The sequence below is a fragment of the Pogoniulus pusillus genome, chromosome 32 (assembly GCF_015220805.1).
Source record: "Pogoniulus pusillus isolate bPogPus1 chromosome 32, bPogPus1.pri, whole genome shotgun sequence".
NCBI classification, from domain to species: Eukaryota; Metazoa; Chordata; class Aves; order Piciformes; family Lybiidae; genus Pogoniulus; species Pogoniulus pusillus.
The window spans coordinates 1,004,741-1,019,518 of record NC_087295.1 but is presented as its reverse complement, the minus strand read 5'-3'; the positions used below and the strand labels follow the sequence as shown (position 1 = coordinate 1,019,518).

The 14,778-nt window shown below is 55.6% G+C and overlaps 1 long non-coding RNA gene across 2 annotated transcripts in view; it reads right to left on the bottom strand.

Annotated features, from left to right (window-relative positions):
• LOC135189403 (uncharacterized) overlaps positions 1 to 14,778 on the bottom strand; it is a 147,531-nt gene that overhangs the window by 48,931 nt on the left and 83,822 nt on the right. For both annotated transcript variants that reach the window (XR_010308063.1, XR_010308064.1), the window contains exon 3: positions 5,404 to 5,467. This is a non-coding gene — a long non-coding RNA (uncharacterized LOC135189403). The remainder of the gene's footprint in view (positions 1 to 5,403; positions 5,468 to 14,778) is intronic.

Genomic DNA, 14,778 nt, shown 5'->3' with positions numbered 1-14,778 from the left:
GCCAGAGTTGCAGGCAGGTGCCTCATGCTTTCACAGACTCAGGCAGGTTGGAAGAGAGCTCCAAGCTCAGCCAGCCCAACCTAGCACCCAGCCCTGGACAAGCAACCAGACCATGGCACTAAGTGCCCCAGCCAGGCTTGGCTTCAATACCTCCAACCACGGCCACTCCACCACCTCCCTGGGCAGCCCATTCCAATGCCAATCACTCTCTCTGACAACAACTTCCTCCTCACATCCAGTCTGAACCTGCCCTGGCACAGCTTGAGACTCTGTCCCCCTGCTCTGTTGCTGGGTGCCTGGCAGAAGAGCCAGAAGAAGGAGGAAGAGGACCACTACGGCGAGGAGACAAAGAAGGGAGGGGAGTGGTGGGGTTGAGGCAAACTGCAGGAGCTGAGCTGCTCCTCCAGCAGCTTAGTGATGACTGTGACCCACTGCGAAGTTTCTGAGAACTAGTGCTAACATCCTGGGCTCAGCACTCAGGCAGCAATTATCACCTACAAAATAGGTGCTAAGGCAGATTGTCACCTTCAGAGGAGCAGCTGCTGAGCTGGGAGGAACGGGCTAGCTCTGAGCACTCCGCTAGAGCTGGATTGGTGCCTGCCAGACCGAAATGCTCCCCAGAAGTTTCAAGACACCAATTAATCTTGAAATCAAAACCAAGAGAAGAAAGGGCACAGGTTGATCCCTTCACTTCCTCAGGGAATGGCAATGTGATGGAGTTCCACCTGAGGAGTGGTGGAGCTGTGGGAGGCCAGCATGGCCCAGGGGTCACTCTGTAGGGATTGCAAGGTAAGGGACCAGCAGAAGATGACCTCGGGCTGGCAGAACAGAGCAGCCAGCTTTATGTCCCTGCCTTTCCACCCCGGCAGGATCCAGCTTCCCTTCCTTCTCTAAAAGACTCAGAAGGGTAGGGCACAGCCTTCTAAAACAGGGTCCTAAAGAGAAGATCTGCTGACATCTAAGGGGCAAAACCCAGCCACTTTTGGTTTCCAGGTGCCAGGGGCTCTTGTGCACAGGAACACATCGCTGCCAGGTCCCAGTGTCCTGCCCCAGCCGCAGCAGCACGCACGGCCCCACCAGCGTGGAGCCTCGCAGACAAGAAGCAATGAAGCTCAGGCAATTCCCTTAACGTGCCAGCTGCAAGAGACTGGGGAAGAGAGGTGGGAGAAGGGTGCTCCTCAGTGCTTAAAGCTTTACTGAAGTTCAAATGAGGCAATATAGAGTGGAATAAATTCAATCTCTATTTTATCTCCTTTCCATTTTAGTGAGGGCTAAATGAAATGGAACCGTGCTGATTCTACCCGCTTCCATCTAGCTTTGCTTTCTCATAACCAAGGTCATTTTTACCTTCATGGGAGAAGAAGTCAAATATAAAAGACTGCCCCAGACTGAACAAACAGACATTCACCCTCTTCCAAAGGCAGGTAGACGACTGACACATCCTGTAGCTCATTTCATGGCAGGCTGCTGACTGGTTCTTACAGATAGTGTTTAACCTGGCCAATTTTGCTCTCAGATGATCGCTTCTTTGAGGATAAAATCTCACATTTAGCATTAGAAGAAGAAAAAAAATAACACCCACCACCACCACACCAAAATCTGCAGCACACAACAAATAAGGGGGAAGTTACTTAGTCAGAAAGCTAATGATGAGAGCAGCTTTCAGTGCTGACTCTGTGATTAGCTGCTGGCTGTTGCAGTATTAATCAGAAATCCAGGGATAACTGCTTAGAGGATGTTCTGATCCAGCCAGGGAGCAATGACAGAGTGCTCAGGCATCTTACACTAATGTATTTCTGCTCTGACTAATGCAAGTGGCAAAGAGATTCAGAAAATTCCTCTATATTTAGCACTGGAGGCACTCTCAGAGTGAGGGAGCTTTGCTCGTGGTTCTCCTGGAGTTTATGATCAGGAATATTAATAGAGCTGGCGACTTGTGGAGAGGATGCAAACCCTGGAAGACACCTGGAAAACACTCGAGGGAAGGACATCAATGGCAGAAATCTGCAGGGTCAACACAGTGCCCATTTGCTCTGTGAGCTCTGATGCTCCCCTAGAGACTGCTTTGGAAAGAGGAACGGTGCAGAAGGTCAATGCAAAGTGAAATTTTACCTGGAGGGAGGAAAAAATATGTATGAGCCCAGATTCATCCTGTCGTGCTGTAGGCACAGAGTGGAGCTGGCTAAGTTTGGAGTGCTGTCAGTCCTTGGTTCCCATCACAGTCATTACAGGCACCTCCTGAGGGCAACTCAGCCCACCTATGATGTGACTCACTCTCAGGAGAACCTATGCTTCACCCCAGCTCTTGGAAACCAAGCACCTGACATGCCCTCGGATGAATCCTGGCCTTGACATGTCATGAGATGATTTCTGGCCTTGATGTGTGAGGATGGGACAAACTGGCTCTGCTCGAGAGCCTGCAGCCAGGAAGGAACCAAACCTAGATCACATGCTCACCTTAATTACTGAAATCAAAGTTCCCACTAACTTCACTCTTGCCTCCCAGAGTGGGCATGTGCTTGGAACCACTACTGCCCACCAGGTAAGCCCCTGGCCCTTGGCATTTCCTGTGCAAGCAGAAACAGAAAGCATTTGGGTTCCTGGGGGGCCTTGGCTCTTCACATTTCATACAACCATAGAATCAGCTGGGCTGGAAGAGACCTCCAAGTTCGTCCAGTCCAACCTAGCACCCAGCCCTAGACAATCAACCAGACCATGGCACTAAGCAGGGGGTGTGCAGACTGCAGAAGAGAAGGCTCAGGGCAGACCTCATTGCGGTCTGCAGCTACCTGAAGGGAGGCTGTAGCCAGGTGGGGTTGGGTGATTCTATGATTCTAAATGCAGGTGGGGATCCAGGTGTACCTGCGTCAGCAGGGGGGTTGGACTAGATGACCTCCAGAGGTCCCTTGCAATCCCTACTGTTCTGTGACTCTGAGAATCCACATTTTATTTTGTGTTCCTTCATGCTTCTCCCTTGCTGAAACTCCATCTCAAATCCATCCAGAAGCAGCAACCGACTTACAAGCATAGGTGGCAAGTCAAAGCCCCAAAAGACTACCTTGTCTTACAGCATCAATTTAAAGCATCCAGAAGATCTCTGGCACAATTTCTGTGTCTTCAGAAGATGAAACTGTTTTACAGGAGATGTACCTTTGCTTTTTCCTTCTCATCCACTTGACAGAGGTTTCATGGCACAAGAAGACTTTAAGAGCACTTAGCTGTTCAAAGAATGCTTCCCTTTGCCCCTCCATAACTCAGAGGCAGGCAGTGCCTTTCTTAAGTTTGCTAACCCAAATAGCAAAAACCCAAGTTCCTCTGGAGCTGCTCAAGCAGAGCAAACAATTAGACATTGATCTGATGAAGGCACTCAACAGCAGGCTTATTTTTAACTCCAGGAGTGCAGCCATTCAATTCAAAGGCATTGTTTGGATGTTTGAGCTGAGTGCATGTCTAAGTACCTTGCTGATCACAGCATCCTAATTCTTAAACCCTGCCATTGATTTTGGCAGTGCTACCAGCACGGGCTGATGTCAGCAGGACTGCAGCTGCAGCTGCAGCTTGCTGCAATCCTGGGAAGGTGGTTTTAACCCCACCAGGACCCTCTCCAGAGCCTCTGCCCACTCATCCAGCCTGTCTAGGTCTCTCTGCAGGGTTCTGCTACCCTCCAACAGCTCCACAGCTGCTCCTAGCTTGGTGTCATCTGCAAACTTACTGATGCTGGACTCAATCCCCTAGTCCAGATCATCAATAAAGATGTTGAACAGGACTGGGCCCAGCACTGATCCCTGGGGCACACCACTAGTGACAGCTGCCAACTGGATGTGGCACCATTCACCACCACTCTCTGAGCCCTGCCCTCCAGCCAGTTCTTGACCCATAGCAAAGTGAATCTGTCCAAGCCACGAGCTGCCAGCTGTGCCAGGAGCTTGTTGTGGCAGATGGTGCCAAAAGTTTTGCTGAAGTGAAGCAAGAGCAGTTGGCATTGGGATGGGCTGCCCAGGGAGGTGGCGGAGTCCCCATCCCTGGAGGTGTTTAAGAGGAGGCTGCATGAGGCACTTGGTGCCATGGGTTAGGTCATTAGAAGGGTTAGGTGACAGGCTGGGCTGGATGAACCTGGAGGTCTTTCCTAACCTGATTCATCCTGTGGCTCTGTGATTCCCCACTCCAGTGGAACACCCTTTTGGCCATGTGAAATGAGAATACTCATCCCTCCCCCTGGAAAACAGGGGCAGAGAGTGACCAGCAAACAAACTGCCATTCTTCTTGTACCTGGTCTTGAAAGGAGGCTAATGACGACCAACAGCACACTCCTCACAAAGCAAGGACTGCTGCTCAGCTTCATTTGACACTCTCACAGACAGCTGACATATGGTTTCCTCCTCTTCCCCCTGCCCCTTCCCACACTCCAGTTAAATACAGCTGCAACGGCACACAGGACTCCTGCTCTTCCTCACTGCTGCGCTGGGTTTCACCTCCGGTGGGACGAAATTGGACCTGGCCTTAGGCCTGATCTTGCTCCTGCCCAGAGGAGACCATTTGCACTTTTGTTTCCTAACAGATGCACCACCAGGCTTGTGGAACAGAGCTTGCTCCTTAAAGGTGAGCCGAGACACTCCTCCCCCACGGGTGAGAACAAAGCCTGCTTCTCTGAAGCACAGGCTCTGCAGGACACACATCTGATGCAGCCACACCATGATCAGCCCTGGCACCGCAATGAGCTGGCCGAGAAGGAGATTTACAGGCACAATCTTTCAGAGCTAGGGTAGCTCAGGATTATTGAGTTTCCATACCCAGGGCAGTGCTAGAGGCCACCCTAAGCCTGATGCAATTTAAAGCACCCCATAGATCATGCTGGACACCCTCTAATACAGACCATTACAGCCTTGCTGAAGCTGAGTGGTGGTGGCTGGAGAGAAGGACAAGCTGTACTCAGCCCACAGGCCAGAGCACTGCAGCACGGCCTCAGCTGGTGCACACCCGTGTGGGAAGTGGGTTCTGTGCCACTGTCACCCATTCAGGCACCTGGGCAGCCCAGAGGTTTAGACCTCTGCTTGTAACAACCCCTCTACCCAGGGGCTTTAATTCTCTGCTCTGTGTGACAAGCAAGTCCTGATGGCTCAGGCTCTGCTTCCCACACGCAGACCCAGCAGGCAGCCCTCAGCAGGCGTGTCGGAGCGAGCCAAGGTTTTCCCCATGCTTCCCAACTCCCTGTCCAACCAACACAGACAATCCAGGCAAAACACAGGTGCCAGGCTCAAAGCCAACAGGGCCCCCAAACAGGTGCCTGCTGCTGCTCCTTCTGCAGCACTTTCCCCCTGTCCTTACAGATTCTTCAGTTTCCAGTGTGCTCCACAACAACTCTGCAGCCCTCCCCACAAAACCATCCTTCAGCCTTTGGCTTACCCGAGGTGATGAGGTGCCAGGCTCAGCTGCAGGTACCTCTGGGCCAGTCGAGCTTCCCTCAGAGCTGTGGAAAGAAGTATTTTTTGTAGCACAGCCATGACTGATCACCATCTCCAGGTGCAGATTTACAACTGTGACAGTTAGAGGCCTTGCACAAAGAGATCCATTTTTTAGTGCTGTTTACACCCCGTTCAGCAATCACAGTTATATACAGCCACAGACTTGAAAGCCCTGAATAAACAGCTTGGAGCTCACACAGGAAGTGAAAGGTAATGAAAATAAAACCTGGAATCAAATGCATCTTCTGGAGGCTGAGCCCTTGGCAAACAGCTGGGGCTCTGCAGGCGTTCTACAGGCATCAGATACTTCACAGGACGCTCTGGGTGGGAAGGGACCCCTAAAGGTCACCTAGTCCAACATCCCTGCAGCGAGCAGGGACACCTTCAACTCGATCAGCTTGCTCAGAGCCCTGCCCAGCCTGACCTGGATGTTTCCAGGGATGTGAGCACAGGCGTGCAAAGCAAACACAGAGCTGTGTGAGCACTGGATTTAAAATGCACCATGCGACACCACAGCCCTGGGAAGCACAGGCCCCTACCCTGCATCCGTGCCCACACACTGCTACCACCGTGCTTCTGAACCTGAGAGGCCGTGGAGCTGAGAACAGTGCAGCTGCCACACCAGAGCGTGCCAGAGCAGCGGCTGGCACTGCAAGTCCTCCCAGAAAGGGAGCTGCGAGAGCAGAGCAGCAGAGGAGCCCGGAGGCTGCTGTGCACTGCCGCTCACTGCACGACGCACGGAGCGCCGCGGGAACGTGTGCCAGGCAGGCAGACAGACAGACAGACAGCTCGCAGCGCGACAGCGTGGCCTGTGCACAGGCTAGGCATGCACACCCAACGGGGGCTGCTTTCTGCACCACAGTGCTCCCAGGGCATGCAGGTGCTCAGGAAGAGGGCCAGGGACACCCAGAGATATTAGGGTCCTGTGGAGGGGTCTGTGTGCTGGGGAAGAAGGGGCTCACACCAGTGAAGCTGCAAGAAGGGCCTACAGGGTGAAGCAAGAAGGGAGATGGCTGCTGGTGAGGCTGCCATTACAGCTTGTTCTCTGACTTGCTTCTACATCCCGACACAGCTCAAGACAGGACTGAACCATGCAATCCCAGCATGGTGCTGCTGGAGATCACCCAGTCAAACCTCCCTGCTGACACAGGTTTGGGCACAGCAGGCTGCCCAGGATTGTGGCCAGCTGGGGTTTGAATCTCTCCAGAGGAGACTCTGCACCCCCTCTGGGCAGCTCTGTCACCATCACAAGGAAAGAATTTCTTTCCTCATGTTCAGATGGAATCTCCTGGGTGCCAGTTTGTCCTGTTGCTGGGCACCACTGTAGAGTCTGGTCCTGTTCCTCCTGACCTTTAGGTAACGTTCAGCATTGGCCAGACCCCTCAGAGGCTGCTCCTCTCCAGGTTCCCCAGCCCCAGGGCTCTCAACCTCTCCTGGGAGAGCTCGGCTGGGCCGAGCACTGACTCTGGGCTCAGGAGCCAAGACCACGTTCTGAAATCATTCAGTTCATGCCCACAGAGGCTGCACTCACCCTGAGGAAAGCAAGAGCTCCACCCAAGCCAGTGACAGTCCACTGCTGCCCCTGCCTTGCACCTGCACCTCACAGCATATCAGATCTACACACATCTCCCTGCCTTGCCTCTGCCAGCTCCTGCTCTGCCGCCACGGCACGGCGCAGCACAGCACAGCATGGTACCAGGCAATGGATGCTGCTCCTTGCAGAGCTTCCTGCCCCACTTCCTTCCCTCTCCTCCTGCCAGCAGCTGCAGCCAGCACCTCCCTTCCTGAGCCTAAAGGGAGACTGGTTTTGCAGCCATATTTAGCTGGACTTGCTACAGACCTTCCCAGGGACACAAAGCTTTCCCTTGGCTGTTCCACAGTACTCTGAGGAGCTGCTGCTGCTCCTACCCCTCCATGCCAGAGCAGACAGGCAGTGGTGGAGACCATTCCCCTCTCCAGCACGGCTGCAGGTGCTGATCCTCCATCACAAACTCTCTGGTATCTCCCCAGCCAGCCTCCTGAGGCTGCTTGCTCACACTGCCTGGAAACCAAAGCTCTTTATTCTTACCCCACAGCTGTGGAGTGTATAAATGACTCAGAGGAGAGTCTGGGAGCAGATGGATCCCAAAAGCCAGACCTACGGCACTTGCTTTTTGTGCCACTCATCAGCTCCACCTGCAGCCCGGGTGGGAAAGGAGCTGCTGCTGCTGCTGCTGCTGCTGCTGCTGTTGCTGCTGCTGCTGCTGCTGCTGCTGCTGCTGCTGCTGCTGCTGCTGCTGTTGCTGCTGCTCTGCCCAGAGGCCAGGCCATGCAAGCGGCGTCTCCCGAGCGCGGCCGCAGGTGGCAGCCCCAGCCCGCAGCCTCTCGCAGCACGGAGCCCCAGTGCAGCACCAGAAGCGTGCACAGCCTGCTCCCTTTTTGACCAACTGTCTCCTTGCTGATGCTCCTAAAGGAGTGCTTGAGATGCCTCTAGCCGCTAGATGCCCACGCCAGAAGCCAGTGCCCTTACTTGACCCGTGGCCGTTGCCCATGTTTATTGCTGGGTGCCTGCAGGGAAGCGCTGCCCACCAGTTGGTGCCTCACACCCATGTGCCGCAGTACGGCTCCCAGTTGCCTTGGCAACGTGTGGAAAGGGTTCTGAAGAGCCAGCCAGGCCCATGCTAATGAAAACAAGCATTCAGTGGGCCGCTCCTCCAGGTGGGTGAGAAGAGGCTCCCCGCTGGGCTGCCTTACCCAGCCGCTTTCACATGCCCTGGCGCTTTAAACGCCAGCTACACAAACCACCGCCACCAAAAACCACCGCCCAGCCCCCTCCGCCTGTCTTTTTTTTCCATGCTAAAACACAACCCCTGATTAAAAGTTCTGAGACAGCTCTTTGAAGCCTTTCATTAAGAGATTTCCTTTATGAATCCAAATCAGGCGGTCAGTGCTTTTTCCCTAGCAAAACCAAGGAGAAGTGTGATGGAAATTGGTGCTGCCGCTGCTGGCTTCTACATACCTAACCTCCTGCCCGGGCAGCCCTGCCAGATGCAGACAATCTGCACAGCATCCTGGCCAGGCTGACCCTGCTCCGCGGGCTGCTGCAGGCTGGTGGGGACCATAAAATCAACCAGGTTGGAAGAGACCCCCAAGATCCAACCTAGTCCAACCACGGGCATGGTGGGGATCATGGGCATGGTGGGACAGGGATCACCCTGCCCGGATGCAGCACTCAGAGTTCCCAGTGAGAGTCTCAGGTGAGCAGAGGAGGTCAGGTAGGAGGGATACTAATGCACGGGGAAAGCTCCCCACTTATGGAAGTACAAAGACATCTGGGCAGTCCTGCTCAGGGAACAGAAGAGTCCTGAGGAACACCTGACCCTGCTCAACCTTCTCTTCTGGAAACAAGAGGGGAAGGGAAGTGGCACTAGGGAATGGGCAGGACTACAGCCACCAGCTTCACAGCAGCACAGAATGGGTCTGCTTGGAAGTGACCTCCAAGCTTATCCAAGGTCAACACTAATCCATGTCGGACCTCCAAGCTCATCCAGCTGACCCTCCACCCAGCTCCACAGGGTCAACACTAAACCATGTCCCTAAGCAGTGCTTGAAGCCCCCCAGGGATGGTGACTCCAGCACAGCTCTGGGCAGCCCATTGCAATGTAGAAGAACCCTTGCAGTGAAGAGGAATTTCCTGCTACCAGAGAGGTTCAGGTGTGTGCCACTTGCCTTATATCTCTTAGCAGCTGCTGGCTATTCCCAAGGCCAAAGTGCTGGCTGGCTCAGTGAGGTGATGCCCAAGGGATGTGCAAAGAGACAAACGTGTAAATATGGGGGAGACAGGAAAGGGGAAATGAAGTCCTGGACGTAGGTTGAAGGTTGCTCTAAGCTGGTGGTGGTAAAAAGGAATGAAGAGCTTCTGGACACAGAGATCAGCAGAACCTAGGGTGACAGATTCACAGACCCATAGAATACTTCCAACACCCCTGCCATAGGCCTTCCACTAGCCTGAGTTGCTCAAGACCTCAAACACCTCCAGGAAGGGGGCATCCACAACCTTCCTGGGCAACCTGTTCAGTGTCTCCCCAACTCACTGTCATGAATTTGTTCCTGATTCTATTTCCACCTCATCTCTTCTGGTGCAGGGCAGGAGATGTTGGTCTGTGGACAATGCCAGCAAACACTTCTGATGTTGAGCTCACAGCCCAGAGTCTGGACTTGGGGCACAAAACGATAGGAAAGGCAGAAGTGGCAGCTGGGAGCCAAAGCAACCTCAGTAACAATCGAGAGTGTCCAGCTGGCCAGCAAGGGGGGGGCATGGAGGGAGACACCCAGCACAACTCCCACACAGCCTCCAGGCAGCTCCTGCAGCAGATCCCTTCCACCTCCTCAGAAACAATGGGAGCTGAGTGCTGGGTAACTCTCAATCAATCTGGAACCAACCCAGATGACGTGAGGCTGGGGACAAAGTCCCAGGAGCTGATGGCACAGCTTCCAGGGGCAAGTGAAGCAGATGCCTATTTCTCAGTGGGACTTTCCACCACTTGCAGGTGAGTCAGTGCCAGGAACTGACTCATGTTGAAACATCCTTACAGAGAGACAAAGGAGCTGTGTAACACAGAGCAGGGTGATGATGCTCTGGTGGAAGAGGGTCTGATCCTGCCCTAAGCTGCAGTGGAGCTTATCACCCAGAGCAGTGACTGCTCGGCTCCCTGATCCAGGCAGAGGGGAGTGAAGCTGGAAACGTTCAGAAGTGATTTCCCTCTGCTGAGGACAGAGATAAGAACTGTGACAAGCTCCTGAAGCATTTGGTGAATGGTTCATGCTGAAACGACGCAGTGCCTGGATGGGTGGAGGATTCCTGGATGCCTCTCAGGAAAAGCAAGGTCTCAGCTGAAATGTCCACAGGTATTTCCACGGTGCCTCGACTCTCTGGATCCCTCTCTGGAGGGAAGATGTTTGAGCCTCTGGAGAACAGGACTCTCCGAAGGGCAGGAACCTAAGAGCCCTCAAAACAGCAGCTGACACCTGAGGTGAACAGCAGCTACGATTTCAGTGGCAGTAAGCTGGAGCCCATCAAACCCTGCCTCTGAAGTGGGATGGTCTGCACCATTTCTGTAACCCCAGCTGAGCTGCCTCTGGACTAGGCCAAGACACAAAGTCATCTTGATGGAGGGCAGAGATCCAGCCAGAGGGGCCTGGACAGACTGCAGAGCTGTGCCCAGGCCAACCTCATGGCATTCAACAAGGCCAAGTGTAAGGTCCTGCACCTGGGTGGGTGCAGTCCCAAGCACAGCTCCAGGCTGGGTGGGGAATGGCTGAGAGCAGCCCTGAGGAACAGGCCCTGGGGGTCTGGGCTGATGAAAAGCTCCACAGGAGCCTGCAGTGTGAGTGCAGCCCGGACACAACCCTGTGCTGGGCTGCAGCAAGAGCAGTGTGGGCACAGGGCAAGGGAGGGGATTCTGCCCCTTGGCTCTGCTCTCCTCAGACCCCACCTTCAGTCCTGGGTGCAGTTCTGGAGCCCCCAGCACAAGCAGGACATGGAAGTGTTGGAGCCAGTGCAGAGGAGGCCACCAAGATGCTGAGAGGGCTGCAGCAGCTCTGCTGTGAGCATAGGCTGAGAGAGTTGGGGCTCTGCAGCCTGGAGAAGGCTTCCACGAGACCTTGGAGTGGCCTTACAGTATCTGAAGGGGGGTACAGGAGGGCTGGGGAGGGACTACTGACAATATCTTGTCATGACAGCAGGAGGAGGAATGGGTTTGAACTGGCAGAGGGGAGATTCAAACTGGATGTTGGGCAAGGGTTCTTTGCAGTGAGGGTAGTGAGACACTGGCACAGGTTGCCCAGGGAGGCTGTGGAGCACAAAATCACCCAATGTGATCTCTGATTTTGATTCTGTGCTCCACAACCTCCCTGCAGGTGTTCAAGGCCAGGCTGGATGAGGCCTTGAGTGACCTGTTCTAGTGGGAGGTGTCCCTGCCTATGGCAGGGGGTTGGAACTGGCTGAGCTTTGAGGTCCCTTCCAACCTAAACCATTCTATGATTCTATCAAAGCAGGGAAGCAGGGAAGCTGAAGTGACAGCAAAGACACCTGCAGTGTCATGGACTGGTACAGCTGGTACAGCTCTGCAAACTTCTGGTGTCCTCAGTACAGCCCTGGGTGCTGTGATCTGCCTCAGCAGCAGGGCTTGCACCACTCCAGCCAAGAGCTGAGCCCGTGCAGGGCACAGAGCTGGTTGCCCTGTGCCCTGCCCTGCCAGAGCTGCTCCTGGCCTGGCTCATGCCCCAGGGCTGCCCCACATGAATAACCCCAGGCTGCGCAGGCTTGCTCCGGGCTGAGCCCAAGAGCCAAGAGCTGTGTTTGCTTTTCCTGGGCACAGCTGAGCCACCTAATTGCACCCACAGCCTATTTCAGTGCAGAGCTGTTTAACTCTTGGGTTCCAGAGCTGAGGCAGGACTCTGCAGCTCGTGGCTCCCACAGCCTGCAGCGGGGCCCTGCCAACAAAAACAGAGAGCCTGGGCCGTGCCGGGAAGCAGCTGACTCAGGCAGGGTGGCCTGCAGCTCACTGTGCAGAGCAGCAGTAGGAGCAGCAGCAGCAGCAGCAGGAGCAGGAGGAGCAGCAGGAGCAGGAGGAGGAGCAGTAGCAGCGGGAGCAGCAGCAGGAGCAGCAGCAGCAGCAGCAGGAGCAGGAGCAGGAGGAGCAGGAGGAGGAGCAGCAGCAGCAGCAGCAGGAGCAGCAGCAGGAGCAGGAGGAGCAGCAGGAGCAGCAGCAGCAGCAGCAGCAGCAGGAGCAGGAGGAGCAGCAGGAGCAGCAGCAGCAGCAGCAGGAGCAGCAGCAGCAGGAGCAGCAGCAGCAGGAGCAGGAGCAGCAGCAGCAGCAGCAGGAGCAGGAGCAGGAGGAGCAGCAGGAGCAGCAGCAGCAGGAGCAGGAGCAGCAGCAGCAGCAGCAGCAGCAGGAGCAGGAGCAGCAGCAGGAGCAGGAGCAGCAGCAGCAGCAGCAGGAGCAGCAGCAGGAGCAGCAGGAGCAGCAGCAGCAGCAGCAGCAGCAGCAGCAGGAGCAGGAGCAGCAGCAGGAGCAGCAGCAGCAGCAGGAGCAGCAGCAGCAGCAGGAGCAGGAGCAGCAGCAGCAGGAGCAGCAGCAGCAGCAGCAGCAGGAGCAGCAGCAGCAGCAGCAGCAGCAGCAGCAGGAGCAGGAGCAGCAGCAGCAGCAGCAGCAGCAGGAGCAGCAGCAGCAGCAGGAGCAGGAGCAGCAGCAGGAGCAGCAGCAGCAGCAGGAGCAGCAGCAGCAGCAGCAGCAGCAGCAGCAGGAGCAGGAGCAGCAGCAGGAGCAGCAGCAGCAGCAGGAGCAGCAGCAGCAGCAGCAGGAGCAGCAGCAGCAGCAGCAGGAGCAGGAGCAGGAGCAGGACAGCCACCCCGGCCCGCAGCACCGCCACCACGCGCGGCTCCCAGCGCGGGCAGCTCAGCGCTCGGGCAGTGGGGGACACTGGCACCAGGGCAAGCATTGGTTCTATGTGGGGGCTGCTCTGCATCCAACTCAGCTGTGGGAGCTCTGTGCTGCCCCCAGGATGCTGCCCAGGTCACCCTGCTCTCACCACTTGTGGGGACATCTGGCAGCCAGCAGCACACTTGTGCCATCTGCAGTGCTCCGCACAGGTACTGCCCACCCATCCCCTGCTGTACAGCAGCTGTTCCAGTGCCCTCAGGCATTGCTGCAGACCATGGCCCTGGGTTGCACTGGCATGTAAACCAGAGCAGAAGGACACACAGGCCTGGATACGTCTCCTTGGTACTCACCATGGAAATGACTTGAGTTCATCCTTTGGTTTTGACTTGGCAGACCTCACTTCCAACCCTGTCTCCACTGCTGGTGTCCCCAGTGTAAGGAGGCCCCAGCTAGGCCCCAGCTAGGCCGCAGCCAGGCAGCAGCTAGGCCGCAGGGGCACATCCCTCCTGCCCTTCCACACGGTGCACCAAGGGCTCCTCGCTCCGCACCGCCAGCCCAGTGCTGCCACTTGTGCTCCCGCTGGAACACGTCTCTGCTGTCCTGCAGGCTGCTGGACGCGTGAGGGTGAAGCCACAGCGGGCAGGGCAGGGCAGGGCAGGGCAGGGCAGGGCAGGTTCACGTCCAGCACTGCCCCAGGCGGAGCTCGCTGGAGCAGGACTCGCGCTGGCAGAGCAGACCTCTATCGTCTCAGCACCGCTTCAGCCTGTGCCAGGGCTCAGCCTGTGCCAGGGCTCAGCCTGTGCCAGGGCTCTTCCCGGACAAACGCTGTCGCTTCCAGTTGCTGCTGGGGTGGGAGCCGTCAGGGAGGCGCTGCCCTTGCTGCCAAACGAGCAGCCCCTGCCGGAGCGCAGCTCACCAACCGCTGCCGCTGGCCAGCGCCACACGGAGCTGCGGCCGCACCAAGGCGTCGGCAGCACACAGCCCGGGGACATCCTCCACTAGAGCAGGTTGCCCAGAGCCCTCCTGAGCCTCGCCCTGAATGGGTGAATTGCCTCCCTGGGCAACCGGTTGCAGTGTTCCAGCACCCTCGTGGTGCAGAACTTGTTCCTAACATGCAGTCTAAATCTGCTCCTCCCTAGTTTTCACCACTGAGACTTCTAGGAGGGTTTGCACCAGTACCACTTCCTCCATTTTTAGGTGACACAAGCTCTGAGCTGCTTGGCTGCTAGCAGGAGGCTGTTAGGGAGGGTCACTTGTTGCTGTTGGTCTGTCCTCCTATGAGTAATCCACTCGAGCAGTTGCGTTGGCTCAGCAGGACCAGTAACGAGTTTAAGCAGGACTAAGCCATGTAAACAAAGGATCTCTTGAGTGGCAAAAGGCTAAGGGGACCTGCACGGCTCTGTCAATTTGCTGTGTACTTTGCCTTTCTCTAGGAAGCCCAACCAGTAGCTGTTAAGAGTTAAAACATTTTCTTGCTTGGACTGTGAATTAAACACCTCCTCCTGAGAAATAATTGTTAATTGTTCTCGCTCTCTTTTTCAGCTTCTTCCAGCCTTATCTCACGGAATGAGTTGTCATTCCAGCAGATCAAAGGGCTCCTTTTTCTCAGGAAGGCAGGGGCTCCAGGACACACTGAAAACCTGGCTGCAAGCTGGCTACTTGGCAGGGACTCTTTTGTCTGAGGGACAATGAGCAGCAGTACCACTCGCCCAGCCCAGACAAAACCAGTTGTCTGCTTTACCGGTACCTGGCAGAGCAGAGGTCAGCTCTGGCTGACTGCAGCCATCGAGGATTGCTTCTCTTTTTTTCAGCAGTGCCTTCTCACAAAGACAACTTCAGCAGCCTGAAGCAGCTCTCTTTTTGTGTGCCTGCTCTGCTTCCCCCTAAGCAAA